Source organism: Pinus tabuliformis, chromosome 6 (assembly GCF_031772625.1).
Source record: "Pinus tabuliformis cultivar Carrire ecotype Pingquan chromosome 6, CPIR1, whole genome shotgun sequence".
NCBI lineage: Eukaryota > Viridiplantae > Streptophyta > Pinopsida > Pinales > Pinaceae > Pinus > Pinus tabuliformis.
The window spans coordinates 534,393,804-534,410,313 of NC_142292.1; positions in this window are offsets into that span (position 1 = coordinate 534,393,804).

Consider the following 16,510-nt stretch of genomic DNA (forward strand, 5'->3'; position numbering starts at 1 on the left):
AGGTGCGAAAAATTCTTGTAGCGCCCATGTTTTGCAATCATGCTCACCGGTTGCAACCCTTCGCTTCTCAGAGCCCTCACGCTCACCCTCCACACGCACTATAACTCCTCATCTTCCGAAGCCCCCATTGTCTCCACATGCGAGACTGGCATCACTATGAAGCGTGCTCTCGCTTTGCTGTCCATGGAACACTGTACATACAGCTAGTCTTCGCTGAAAACGGCCAGTACACATTCTCCCACAAGAACCCAACCCTCGACGCCATTGAAAGCAAACATTGTTCTCTCGGAATTCGTCTGATACTTACAAACAAACAATATATTAATAACATGAACTAAAATTATTAATATAGTAATCACATGAATTAAATAATTATAATTATTAGTATAGAAGTGTTACAAAATAGTGTTACAATATAGTAAAACATAAAACATAAAATAAAAAAACAATATAGTAATAACATGAATTAAATAATTATAATGATTAGAATAATAGTGTTAGAATATACTAAAACATAAAATGTAAAAAAGACAAACAATATAGTCATAAAATGAATTACATAATGATAATGATTATTGTAATAGTGTTACAAAATAGTGTTAGAATATAGTAATGCATAAAACATAAAACAAACAAACAATATAGTAATAACATGAATTAAAAAATTATAATGACTAGTGCTTGTGGATGTAGATGTTTTCAATTTCTTTCTATTTTTCTTTTGTAATTTTCACAAAATGGAAAAGGAGAAATATGAGTTATACATCGTTTCAATAGATTATTGAAAATTTTAAATGAGGAGGAAAAATTATTTATATTTCATATGATTCATTTGTTTTTAACTTGTCTATTTTGTTTTCATGACAAGGATGAGTATGAAAGGAAATACATCTATGTTTTCATAGCATGGGTGAGTATGGGGCTTTGCTTAATATCCTCCATTTTTATTTACAAGAATATAAACAAAATTTTGGTTGGGATTTTGTTTTTGCATAACATAGTAAAATGTGTTTTACATTTTATTTATTAAAAATGCTCATAAATATATTTTATGTCAAACTGAATCAATACTATATATTAAATTAAATTAAAAATAGAATAAAATAAAATAAAATAAAATAAAAAATAAAAAATTAGGCACAATCTCATACCATCACAAGAGCCACCAAAATTAAGAAGAGGTGGATAATACTTGGAAATTAAGTAAGAGGTGGATTCCTGCCCTCTCCTCTTCACGTCTTTTAATTACTTTTATTTTTATTTCTATTTCATTTTATCTTACTTTATTCTATTCTATTTTTATTTATTTAAATAAATTCTTTTAATCCCTTTTAGATTTCTTAAATAATTATTGCCTTATGGTATAATATTTAATAATAATATTAAAATTATTTTTTGAATTCTTTTGATTATATTAAATATTAATTTTATCTAATCTTAAAAACAAATTGTTTATTATAATAATAATAATTAATTAAATAGTTTTCTGTAATTCCAATTCCCCATAGTTAATTCATAACCAACACCAATGAATTTTTAATTTTTCTATAATTAAATATTACTTTGATCTATTTAAAAATTACAATACAAAAAATTAAAATTATTAATATAGTAATAACATGAATTAAATGATAATAATTATTAAAATTTGTGTCTTAGTGATCCATAAATTAAAATTTGTATTCAAATTTATGTGATTATTATAATAATAAAACATAAAACATAAATATTTCAAACATATTTTTTTTTTATTTTTGTAATTTAATAAATTGAAATTAAAATCAATTTTAAATTAAAAATATATATGAAAAAAGTAAAGAAATACCTAATTAATAAATAAAATTTATATTTGTTATATCTATATTTAAAATAAATATATATATAATTTAAATAAAAAAATTATATAAAAAAATGGAGAATCTAACAAAAATAATTAAAAGAAAAAACATCTTGAAAACAAAGTGATGAGCCCAACTAAAGAAACAATAAAAAAAACAAGAAATTAGAAAAGTAGATGACTGTGACTGAAAACACCAGAAAATCAAGAAAGCAAAAAACACAAAAGTTGGCCATTACAAATCTCATACAACCACTACAATGGGTCCCACACATTTATGAAGGCCTTAAAATCTATGCATCTGCTAGTTTCCACAAAAAGAGACAAATTTTCCTGCCATTTTGTTCCATAATTAATTTCCTTAGACTCTCATATGTAAATTGGGGATTGAATCTCACATCTAAGAACCCTCCTTAATGGTAATTTTTTCATTATATAATTTTTTTATTTATAATTATCGCTTCTACTTTTTAGGTATTAGTTTTCTATTTAAGGGAAATTGAGAAAAACATGTGTTGAATTAATTTTTTTTTTACAACACAAACAAAAATGGTAATTAATGAGAAGTTACGTCTCTCATAAATATGTTGGAGGGTAATATCAAAGATTAACCCAGGGAAAACTAATTGAGTAATTATGCCTAAAGAGACACAAAAAAAATACAAGAAGAAAAGAACTTTGTGTTGTCTTGTTGAATAAAAAAGAAATAGTAGTTATATATGAAAAGGAAATAGAAGATACACATTGATAATATAGGGTGAGAGATAAATACCATCTAGTGTAAACGATATAAAAACTAAGGGTATATGATATAAAGACTAAGGGCAAGGTATACCACAATGAATATTTATAATGCCAATTAGTTAAAGTATGTTTTAAATGATTTAACTAAAAGGGTGACTCATAACCATGATTTGAGGGGAATTTTAAAAGAAAATATTAAATTAAATAAAAAATTACCATTGTGTGATATTTCAATCTCAATATTTTTTTACAATTCTTTTATTAGGAAAGTTAGGATGTCCCAATTTTTATTGGGTGTTGTTTATTTTTAAGTAAAATAATAAAATATATTTTACATTTTTTTTAAAGATATTCCTAAATATGACTTATCATAAATAAAATAAAAAATTATGATATACAAGATATCAATACTACGATTATTAATATAGTAATAATATAAATTAACAAATAATAATAATTATTATATTACTAAAAGATAATATTTAATATGTTTCAATGTGTATGCTTTTTAGATGTTTACAATATATATTTTAGTATCTTAATTTTTTATTTTATCTCATAAATTTAAATTTAAAATAAATTTATACTTTTGGAAAAACCAAATAAAATATAAAAACCAAGACACTAAATACTTAAATTCCAATAATTAAAATTAATATTATTTAACCAATTTTTTAAATAATTATATATTTACTTTTAAAAATCAAAAAGTCTAAACTAGATCCATTTTTCTTTTGAAAATAGAACAAAAATTTAAAATAAAGGTAACAAGATTGAGAAAATGAAGAATTCCGAAAATCCAATGGGTGAGTTTTATAAAACCACTTCAAAAGTTTAGAAAAAGATAAAGAGAGTATTTTGAAAACCTTTTAAGTAGCCAAATACAAACATTACAATAGCTTATGTGGTTGAACACATTTTTAAAGCCTATAAAATGTATGAGTCTACATATTTAAATTTAGATGAAGCATTTCTCTTGGGCCTCAGTAATTCGTTAAGACTAAATCACTTCTCCATTCTTTGTAGCAGTGTTTATTAGGCCAATTGATGGATTTCTAAATCTACAATGAAGATTTGAAAACATTTTTTCTAGAATTACTATGTGTTTTCTAGTTTTTTTGGCAATATATTTTTCTTTTTCTTCACTTTTTTTATTATTTAGAGTAGTATTGTCATCGATATACTATTGTTAACTGGATAGAGTTTCATATTTCTTTTGGAATTTTTACAAAATGGGAAAGGATAAATAGGAGTTACACATTGAATTATTGGAAATTTGAAATTAGAATGAAAATATATTTGGCTTTCATTGCTTTCTTATGTTTTTAACTTCATTATTTTATTTTCTTAACAAATAATTTATTTTACATTTTATTATTAAGCATACTCATAACTATATTTATGTAAGTTTGAATCAACTAGATATATTAAATTAAAAAAAAAAATAAAAAAAAATTAAGCACAATATGCATAATCATTCTAGTTACTCAACTTTAGCTACTATGAAATCTAAGCACCATGCATTGCAAGAGTTGATCATTTCCATAATATGAAGATAAGAGAGAACATAGAGATTGAGAATCATGTGATCAATCTCAAGCACCAGGGTTGATCACTTCCATCATATGAAGCTAAGAGAGACCATTGAGATTGAGAAGAATGTGATCAATCTCAACCACCATGTCTGGATTATGTCATTAGAAGGGTTTATAACTTCCTTCATATGAAGGTAAGAGAGACCATTGAGATTGAGAAGCATGTAATCAATCTCAATTATTGGAATTGGTATTACTTTTATTTTTATTTTTATTCCATTTTATATAAATTTAATCTATTTTATTTTTATTTATTTATTTAACTAAGATATTTCTTTTATATTTTTAAAATAATTATTCTATATTTCATAATAATATTACAATTTTTTCCAAGGCCGTGGGGGTTTGGTCTAGTGGCAAGCAAACGATTTGTTAAGTCGTTCGTGCAGCTATGGAGGTCACGAGTTCAAACCCCAAGAAAACCTGAGGGACGTTCAAGGCTGGGCGGAGTTATAGAGGTAGCCGATGGGATTCGACGTTCAAGGCTGGGCGGAGTTATAGAGGTAGCCGATGGGATTCAAACCCCAAGAAAACCCGAGGGACGTTCAAGGCTGGGCGGAGTTATAGAGGTAGCCGATGGGATTCGACGTTCAAGGCTGGGCGGAGTTATAGAGGTAGCCGATGGGATTCGACCCCCGTGTAAGGCGAGTACGATACCATCGATGTTGCCGATTCCTCTAGTAAAAAATAAAAATAAAAAAAAAATAAAAAAAATAATATTACAATTATTTTTTGATTTCTTTGACTTCTATTACATATTAATTTAATTTAAAAATAATGATATAAAAAATAATAATTAATTAAATATTTTTCATAATTTTAGAATTCCAATTCCCAATTGCTAATTCATAACCAATAGTGAGTTCAACCCACGAATTTTTCTTATTTCTATAATTAAATATTACTTCATTCTCTTTTAATTAATTTAGTTTTATTCTATTTTATTAACAATAAAAATTAAAAAACCAAAAATTAAAAATTGAAAAATTATAAAATTAAAAAATAAAATAAAAAAACAAAAATAAATAATAAATATTCTATTATGCTTATTCCAAACAACTAATTCCCAACATCTAATTCATGACAATCAATTCCTAAAAGCTAGTTCATTATTCATAAAAATTTACAATACAAAAAATTAAAATTATTAATATCTTAATAACATGAATTAAATAATGATAATGATTAGTATAAAACATAAAACATAAATATTTCAAAGATATATTTTGTTTATTTTCTTGATATTTAATAAATTCAAATTCAAATTAATTCTAAAATTTTTATGATTCTAAAATTTATAAGAAAAATTATAAAAATGTTTAATTCATAAATAAAACTGGTTTTATTTGTTATATATATATATATATATATATATATATATATTTAAAATAAATATATATTTAATTCAAAAAATAAATATATATAAAAAATAAAAATAAAAACTTTAAACAAAAACAACTAAAAAATAGAATAAAAAGGAAACCAGATTAGCGCGTGGTTATAATAAAAATTTAAAATAAAACCAACAGAAATGGAAACATACATCCAAAAATCAAGAAAGCACAAAAGATGATAATCTTACAGTTATAATAAAGAAGAAAAAGCTCGGGAAACATCCAAAAATCAAAAATGCACAAAAATGATAATTTACAGTTATAATAAAGAAAAAAAAGCTCGGGAAAAACAAGGTGCAAGGATTCTATAAACCGAAACGATAACTAGAATATCAAGAAAGCACATTAAGAAAGAATAAAAGATAATGGGCTTTCTCTTATAACAAAGCTAAAAGGAATCTTGAAACCGAAACGATAAGCGGAAAAAAAGTTAAAAAGTTCTAGAAACCGAAATCAAAAAAGCACAAAAAACTAAAAAGATTCTAGAAACCGAAATAAAAAAAGCACAAAAGCTAAGGAGCTTGCCATTATAACAAAGAAAGCACACAAGCATTCTGAAACCGTAAACGCTCGCTGATAGAGCCATTACAGATCTCATACAGCGAGCTCGTACAGCCATTACAGATCTCATACAGCGACTACAATGGGTTCAATACATTTATGAAGGCGTTAAAGCATATGCATCTTTGTGTTCATGATGCTCTTTGTGTTCATGGCGTTAACGGACGGGGTGCAACACATATATAAGACCTTAAAGCGTATGCATATGTGTGTTTAGATGTGTGTTCAAGATGTGTGTTCAGAATTCTCCTTGTCCACTCTATGCGGCGGTGTTTATTCTGGCCATCAATCGAAGACACACGAGTTAAAATACTTGATTTGTTTCGGTGATAGGTAGCTCAACCGAAAATTGACCTTACAATAAATCCACCCTTTCAAGTCAATTCCTTCTGCCATCTCGTTAACGCAAATCCTTCTCGTTAACGCAAATCTATGGTTGTTCTGTTTTCCAATTAAAGGTAGGTAAATTGTTTTTGCAAATTCGATAGGCATTTCTTTTACGAAATTAAATGCAGTTTGTATATTATTAGTTTAATTGTAGTTTTGTTTAACTCTATCTAATTTTATTATATATTTTCTTATGGCTGATGTATATATATTAAAAATGTATTTAATTGTGTCTATGATTATTTTTTTATAATTATATTTGTTTATTTTTTTCTTAATTGCATTCAATTGTATTTATGATCAAATATGTATTTTTGGTACAAGATAATTAATTTATTATTATATTTATTAAATTAATTATTATATTTATGTTATTTAATATTTGTGAATCTTTCTCCTTTCAAATAAATCTATATTTATTTAACCTACATTTAGATATTACCACACATATATATATATATATATATTTATTAAATTACTAGAATGTATATCCTGCTAGTTTTCTTGGGCAGCCATTACTTATCCATTATATTTCTGGACTTGAATTCGTTTTTTTGTCTATCCTCATTACATTTCATCCGGTCATTCTTGATTAAATTTCTATATTTTAACACGCCTTGTTCTATCTCGGCCTCCTATGTCACAACATCAACGAACCAAAAAGTCGCTCTCGCTCGTTCAAGAAAACCTCCGATGGGAAATTTTCTAACTCCAATGCTTTCCGTCCTTGGAAACCTCAATACGTCCATTATCTCCTCATTGAACATCAATCCGTCCATTATCTTCTCATTGGGCCAGTCAAACCTTCGATCCATTTTCTTCTCATAGGGCAAGCGGTCACAACACGGACGAATTATAATTTATAACTTTTTATTTTTTACAAATGGAACGATTTTTTTTTACAAATGGAGTTTGTATTTGGGGTTTGTTACAACATTCATCAAATAGTTTTTTCATTATTAGTTTCAGTTTAGTTGGTTTAACCTCGTCATTTTTAAGACTGTATTTAATTGAGTTAATTGAGTTTATGATGAAATATATATTTTTGGTGTAATGTAATATTAATTTATTATTTTATTTAGGTTAGTTATTGTTTTCTTGTGAATTTCTCTCCTTTTAATTATGGAAATGTATATTTATTTAGAATGTATTTAAATATTGTATTATTATTATTTTATCAAAAATACTTATGTTAGAATGTATTTTTTTTAAATTGCTAGAATTTATATCTTTATTTTTTATTTTTTTATTTGCACTTTGAATATCAAAATAGATTTCATGTTTATAATTTTCATAAAATTGTATATTATTACCATATGTATTTGTTAAAAGAATTAGTTTCACTTAATGCTAAGTAATGCTAAGTCAAGTCAAGTTTATAAATTTGATTTAAGATTTAAGTTTTTATGATTTTAGAATTATGGGAGAGAGGGAGGGAAGGAGCCGGGAATGGATGGTGACATAGAGAGATAGAGGGAGAGGGGATAATTGGAGAGAGAGTTACTGGAATGTGACAAACTAGGATACATGTTAATGTTAAGTCACGGAAGAGAGAATGAGAAAGAGGGGAGAGAGTTAGGGGGGAGAGAGAATGAGAAAGAGGATTAGAGATAAAAAGAGAGAGTGAGAGAGGATAGAGAAAGGTGGAGAGAAAGTGGGAAACGCAAAGAGAGGGGGAGGGGGAGAGAGATATGGGGGGTATTGAGAGAGGGGATGGATATCAAGAGAGGGAGAGAGAGAGAGAGTGAGAGGGGGAGAATGAGAGACAAAGGGAGAGAGCAAGAAAGAGAGGGATAGTGAGGGAGGAGGAGGGTGGAAGAGAGGGAAAGAAATAGTTAAGGTGGGAGAGGGGGAAGAGAGAGGCAGTGAGAGTGAGATAAGGAGAGAAAGAGAAAGCGAGAGAGAATGTGAGAGAGATAGAGTGGGAGGGAGAGGAAAAAAGAGAGTGAGGTAGAGAGATAGAGTGAGGGAAAGAGGGAAAAGGAGAGAGGGAGGGAGAGAGGGAATGAGAGAGTGGGGGAGGAGGGAATAAGAGATGGAGTGAGCAAGAGAGAGTGGGGAAATGAGAGGGGTAGAGAAGGGAAGATTTTTACAGAGAGAGAGTGAGGAGGATATAATGTAGAGTCTATGTGAAAGAGCCATTTTGAGAGTTATAAAGAGCAATATTGGGAGATAACGAGAGAGGTGGATATGAAGAGCGAGGGAGAGAAAGTGAGAGAAAGAGAGCCAGAGAGACAAAGAGAAGGGGGGATGGAAAGAGAGAGGATGAGACAAGGTGGAATGTAGGAGGAAGTAGAAAGATAGAGAAAGCGGGGAAGAGAGTGTAAGAGAGAATGAGATGGTGATATATTGACAGAGACAGAGATAGAGATGGATACAATGTCAAATAGAGTGAGAGAGACACATAGTAAGAGTTGGAGAGAATGATTGAGAAATAGTGTGTGTGAGAGAGAGAGAGATAACAAGAGTTATAGGGAGTGAGAGAGAGAAAGAGAGAGGAACGAAGGAATGGAATGAGGGAGGGCCTATTTTAACCCCTAAATATTCTTTCACAATAAATTCATACACATTTTTAATTTATTTATCATATTAATAAATATTCTCATTGCCATTTATTTCAAAATGGATGTTTATTCCAAAATGGATTTTTTGAACTAGCATCTCTCATCTTTGCTCATGGATATCTATGGCCTAACTCCCATTGAGAGAACCATGAATTTATGCTAAAGCCTTTAGAGTGTTGAACCTTTAAAACATTTATTGTTTCCCGTATAGATTTTTCATAGATAACGAAGAGGACAAGGGGGTTGTACTTTACTTGAATAAATCATTGAAAATTTTAAATGAGAAGGAAAACAAATATGGGGTTTCATTTGATTTATTTGATGCTAATTTGAGTGTTTTTGGATGTTATTTTCATAGCATGTATGAGTATGATAGGAATTTTTTTTATATATTATAGTATTGTTTTATATTGTTTAAATAGATTCTTAATAATTTTAAATTATAAAGGGAAAAATTTGGGTTTTATTTAATTTATTTGTTTATAAATAATGTTGTTTTTTATTTCACTATGCATAGGAAACATCGTGCTTTTGCGAAATATATAGATTTTTATTTACAAAAATATTGTGTCAATGTTATTTGATCTATTTTATGTAAATTTATGTGGGTAAATATATCTTTGGCAAAGGAATGGCCTAACTTGGTTAATTATTGTGTAGGTTGTATATATGACTATACACACGGAAATTCTTATTCTATGGATCTTTTATTACAAATTTATTTATTTTAATTCGGGTTTTCATTTCGATTATTTTTTATAAATATATCTCATTGAAAATGTGTGACTCTATGTGGATCTTTTATTAGAAATTTATTTATTTTAAATCAGGTTTTCTTTTGGTTTATTTTCTATAACTGTACTTCATTGAACATGTGTGACTCCATGGAGGAATATTTTTTTGGTTATTTACATTACCCTCAATCATATTTGTGTAAACAGATTTAGGCAATTTTTGTAAACAACACTCGAACACTTGACCTTGATTAATATTTATTTAAATATTTTAAAATGAATATATTACAAATATTTCATAATTATATGGATTCCCTTTCAATGAAGTGTTTGTTGTTGCCATTTTACATTTGTTTTGGAATTTGTCTTTTTTTTAACAACTTTTATTTGCTTTCCACTAAAACTTTATAGGCAACACAAGGTAATTTATTGTTTAGGTGAACATACCTAGATCTATCTTAAATCCAAATCAAATATTTTTATGCACAACCCTCTTTTGTGGGTACAAAACTTAGGAAAATTTTGCAAGTCAAAATGTGTAACCAATTTATTAGCTTAATAGATTCAGATTGAGAGAATGCATTGATGTCTTCTAGCATCTAATGTTAATTTATATAACTATGACAATGTTAATGGTGTTGAATATAATTTTTTTATCACATAAACTCATACAAATAATATGATAAATATTGCTACATAGAAATAGATATTCCTCATATTTTTTTCCCCGCAACATTAGATAGTGAGCAAAATGCAAAAAACTATTACAAAATTCTAGATAATATTGTTTAAATCTATATTTTATGGTTTTACAATTATAAATTCTAAAATACTCATGAATTTTTCATTGAAGTAAATTATCAAAATTATAATTCAAATAACGACATAAAGAACTAACTAACAAGATATTTTCTTTACCCGACCTTCATAAAAACGTTAAAAATATATATGTCAATTGTTTTAGTGAACAGGCATAAAATAAAAGGTTTTGTTTGGTATTATATTATTTTATACTAATATAAATATATTTGAACAAAAAAAAAATCCTTTAAACATAGGGGAGCAATTTAATTTGTATGTCGACATTTCAACTAAACTAGATCTATCACTAGTTGAAAACAACAGAGTGACAATTAGCTTTCATTACCTCAAACAATCCCTACATTGCACAATCTAAACCAATATCCATGTTTAACTCTCTATTCATCCCTCTACATTTTTATCCATTATAGATAGATATATAATTGATATAATCTCCCCCCCTTCAACTTCTATTGCTAGCAGGCAGATATTTCATGAAAACACATAATTAGTGCCCTCTAATTTCAAAGATCTAGAGTTTCATATAAGTTTTACATCAGTGATAAGTTTGTTTTTTTTTTTTACTCTTGATGGAATCAAGCATAGTAGTATACATGAAAGCACTAGCTAATAAGGTGATAGTTCCCCAAATAATTTTTAAGAACTTTTCTTCGTCTTTTTTCTATATCTTAATGAGTATCTTATATATTTTCCATGACGATATATCTTCTTTATATCCATAGCTCTATGAATATGGAACTATACAAAATAGTGTTACAATTCATGGATTAAAATCGTCACATGTAGATAAAGGTTGGAAAAAACATGTTTCAGATAGAGACAAACAATATCCTCGAGAGAATACTTAAATGTAGCATCCATTGCTTACTCTTCTTGTAGGAATTTACAGGGTAAGTTCCTCAGAAAGAACACCAAAAGGACACCGCTCACAACGAGATCACAGATCAATACACAAGTATTTTTGACGTGGTTAAAACCCTCAAAGAGGGAAACAGTCCACGGCCTGAGCCAACGTGGCCACTTCAGGCAATTTATTAATCAGAGAATGAAAATTTACATAAACTTCTCTCATGCACGGATTACCCTACAAATGACCCTCCATGCGCTTTAAATAGAATTCATGGACCAATCGGGTGTCAAGCCACGGATCAAGTGTCGGTAATACCGAGGAGAGAATGAACCGTCGGATCACTACATATCGTGACCATCGGATTGTAAGTTACAAAATGTACAACGGTAAAGAAACACACTTTACCTAACTCTATACCTAACTCTATTCTAGACCAAGTTGTACTTAACTATTTCCTATGTGTCGGAATATCCTAACATCCCCCCTTAAGAACAACTTGGGATAGGATTGAAGGATTTACAAATATGACACAATAGGAGAAGGAAGGAGGCACTAGAGCCTATCCCCCCTTAGTGACAACTTCCTGACCTCTAACCATAAATCGAAGTTTAGTGAACTTCGCCTCTGTGAGAGCCTTTGTGAAGATGTCTGCAACTTGATCATCTGTTGAACAATATTGCACTTCAAGCGTGAATGAGCTTTCTGATGAAGTGCATGTGCAGTTCAATGTGTTTGCTGCACTGATGTTGAACTGGATCTTTGCATAGCTGAATTGCACTTTGATTATCACACCAAAGTGTAGTCGGATGCTACTGATGAAAGCCAAATTCTGACAGGATCTGACGAAGCCACAAGGCTTCCTTACTAGCTTCTACGACACCACGATACTCTGCTTCTGCTGATGAAAGAGAAATGGCACCCTGTTTCTTGCAAGCCCATGTAATAGGTCCTGAACCAAGAGTGAACACATAACCGGTAGTAGACTTCCGATCATCAGGGTCACCAGCCCAATCGGAATTAGTGAAACCAACCAATAGAGGAGATGCTTTGGCACTGTAATGAATCCCAAACTGAATTGTACCTCGAACATTTAACGAAGTATTCTTTTAGCTGCTTTCCAATGACTTTCACGGGGGTTTTTCATGAACCGAGCAGCAAGTCCAACAGCAAAGGAAAGGTCAGGACGAGTATGGGTTAGATACAAACATTTTCCTACAAGTTGACGGTATAAGGTAGCATCAACTTCAGGAGAAGTACAAGTGACTGAGAGTTTGACTCCAAACTAAAAGGGAGAAGGGGTTGGCTTACAGTCTTCCATGTGAAAATGACGTAGAATAACACAAGCATACTTGGACTGGGAAAGGGAAACACCCTCCTTGGATTGCAAGACTTGAAGACCGAGAAAATAGTGTAAGTTTCCTAAGTCTGTCATTTCAAATTTCCTTTTGAGGCTAGACTTCACATGGTTTATAAGGTTGGGATCACTACCAGTAAGGATAAGATCATCAACATAAAGAACAAGGATGATAAGAGAGTTTCCCACTTTCTTGGTGTAGACAGTATTGTCAGAATGACACCTAGAAAAGCCAGATTCTAAAAGAAAGCTATCCATTTTGGCATACCAAGCCCGAGGAGCTTGCTTGAGACCATAAAGGGATTTCTTAAGTCGACAAACAAGGCTGGAGTCTATTTGTATGAAGCCAATGGGTTGTTCCATATAGATTTCTTCATGCAAGTCCCCATGCAAGAAGGCAGATTTAACATCCATCTGATGGAATTCCCATTTGAAAGAGGCAGCAAGGGAAAGAACAAGGCGAATAGAGTTCATTTTGGCAACAGGGGAGAAGGTTTCAGTGTAGACAATGCCTTCAACCTGTGAAAAACCTTTAGCAACAAGATGAGCTTTATGTTTATCAACTTTCCCATCTGGTCCATACTTGGTTCTGTAAACCCATTTGCATCTAACAAGTTTTCGTCCCTTTGGTAAAGGAACAAGATCCCATGTATAATTTGCCAATAATGAATGATATTCTTCATTCATAGCTACTTCCCAATCTGGATGGCCTGAAGCTTTTGCAAAGGTGTCAGGATCATAATTTACTGGAGCTTGAGCCAGTAAAGAAGAGGCTCTCTCGAACTGAGAACGTGTGCGTCGTTGATCTGTAGGATCACCGGCAAGATCACCTGCTGCATCTCAAGTAGCATGAACCCATTTTGGAAGCTCAGGAGCTGAAGGAGGATCCTGAGATGGTGGGGGAGGATTGTCATCCTCACTTTCATCATCTGAAGAAGAAATGTTTTAAAAGGTAGAAGAGATACAGAGAGGTGGCACATCTGCCGGACTAGGCTCGCAGGCCGATACATTTTCATCAAATTTTACATCTCTTCTAATGATAACATTTTTGGACTTAAATGGAATAAGTCTATAGCCTTTGACATCTTCAGAATATCCAACAAAAGTACATTTTTCACTCGTAGGTTCTAAAGCTTTATGCTTTTCATCTGGAATATGGGCCCACGCTTCACTTCCAAAAACACGAAAGTGACTTACATCTGGTTTGATTGAGCTCCATGCTTCTTCTGGAGTGATATTCTTTAAAGCCTTACTAGGAGTGTGATTTATTATGTAATTTGCACAGTTAATTGCTTCTGCCCAAAAACTAAGACCAAGTCCTTTAGATTGTAGCATACAATTAGCCATTTCCTTTAAGGTGCGATTCTTCCTTTCAGCTACACCATTTTGTTGTGGAGTATATGTTGGAAATAATACTGAGAGGGGGAGGTGAATCAGTATTATCTAATTCTTTTAATAAATCTTCTTTATTTGTTCTTTGAATTATTTTTGCATGTTAGTACCATAAAATAATGAGCATGAACAAAAGAAAACAGATAGTCACGCCAAAGAACACAAGATGTAAGGTGGAAACCCAATGTGGGTGAAAACCACCTGCTGCAATATGTCTCTATCTTCTTTCAAATTAGAAACTCTTTTTACAATGGTTTTGTACTGGTGCAGTCCTTTACCAGTACGCAGGTTGCAACCTGCAGAGAGCTACAACTCTCTCTCTCGTTTTCCAGTCTCTCCTGGAAGGGAGCTACAACCCCCTACTTCTTTTCTTACAAGGACCACTTTTCATAAATTTTCAAACTGGATCCATAAGCATCAAATGATCATCAAGTATAAGAGAATCACCCAGTCAACTGTAGTAACCAGATCAACAATAATAGGACCAAACCCAGAACATAACAATGATAAACAAAGATTTTAAGAGAAGTAAGCACCCTGCTCAACTGCTCGCCTGCTTACGTAAGCACCCTGCTCAACTGCTTTCCTTCTTACAGTACTCACCCTGCTCAACTGCTTGCCTGCTTAAAGTACGCACCCTGCTCAACTGCTCGCCTGCTTACGTACGCACCCTGCTCAACTGCTAGCCTATGTACCTCGCTCTGAGTCCATTGAACTGCCTGCGGACCTCCGCACCTGCAACCCTTCTGTGCCTGCATATGTACGCACCTGAAACACTTCGTTCCTGCGTATGTACGCACTTTTCTTTCACTGTACCTGCGTACCTTCGGGCATAGATGATTTCAAGACTTCAGAAATAACCCAGACAGTCAGATCTACAGATCTGAACATGCGCCGAAGAGATCTCAATCCATCGGTAGATTCGCGTTATTTAGATCTAAACATACTCCCAAGAGAGATCATAATATGTCAGATCTAGCCCTCATAAGATATTCAACCCAAAACATGCTCAAGCCAAATGATCTCCTTTGCTTTATATAGGAAAGCTCTTCCTTAAATCATGGACCAATACCACGAGCCGACACCATAATAACACAATACCGTCGGCTAAATACCAAGAGTAAAACATAAGAAAACCCCACATGTGAATTTCTTTGCCTTGAAATGTGTGCACTGGGGGTACGCACCTCCTGAACGGGATAACTGCGGGTATGTACGCACTTTATGTAACACTGACCTGCGTGTACGCACCTTATGCAAGGTGTACCTGCGTACCCCTTATTTTCTTCAATATTTGATAGCTGATCATCAATCTCTGCTGCTGACTTGAAGTACTGTGATCTATCACCTGAATGGGTTGCCATCAAGGACAACACTTTAGCCATAATGCCAACAATCTCCCCCTTTGGACTTGATGGCAACCTCAAAACTTCAGCTTCATTCTCCCCCTTTGACATCAAGGGCAAAGGGTTATGCTCCCCCTAAGAACATGCTCCCCTGAATATGAACCAGATCTGCAACGAAGAACCATAATCCACCATGAAAGAGATAGAGACATATTGCAGCTACTTCCAAGATCTCCTTCTACACATCCTCCATAATGCCAACAATGCATTATATGCTCCCCCTGAACCTGTACCATCAATCAGAAGAGGTTCAGCAATAAGATGATGCATCAACAACCCCCAGCTTTTGCCTGAGGTATTCAAAAGTGTCCCTGGGCAATGGTTTGGTGAGAATATCAGCAACTTGTTCCTTAGAAGGAACATACTCCAACTTGACCTTCTGTTCAAGCACTTGTTCCCGGAGAAAATGATACTTGATTGGTATGTGCTTGGTTTTTGAATGCATAACAGGATTCTTTGAGATGCTGATTGCACTTGTGTTATCACATAAGATGGGGATTGGTGGTGTACAAGTGATTTGAAAATCCTGCAAAGTCTGCATCATCCAAAGGAGTTGGGTGCAACAAGATGCAGCAGCAACATATTCCGCTTCAGCTGTAGACAAGGCAATCGAACTCTGTTTCTTGCTGAACCAAGATACCAGTCTGGAACCCATAAAGAACGCACCACCACTTGTGCTTTTCCTGTCATCCACGCTTCCGGCCCAATCTGCATCTGTATAAGCATGAAGTGTAAGATCTGTATCTCTAGGATACCATAAGCCATAATTTTGAGTCCCTTGAAGATATTTGAAAATTCTCTTCACTGCCTGAAGATGAGTCTCCTTCGGATTTGCCTGAAATCTTCCAACTATTCCAACTGCATGCATGA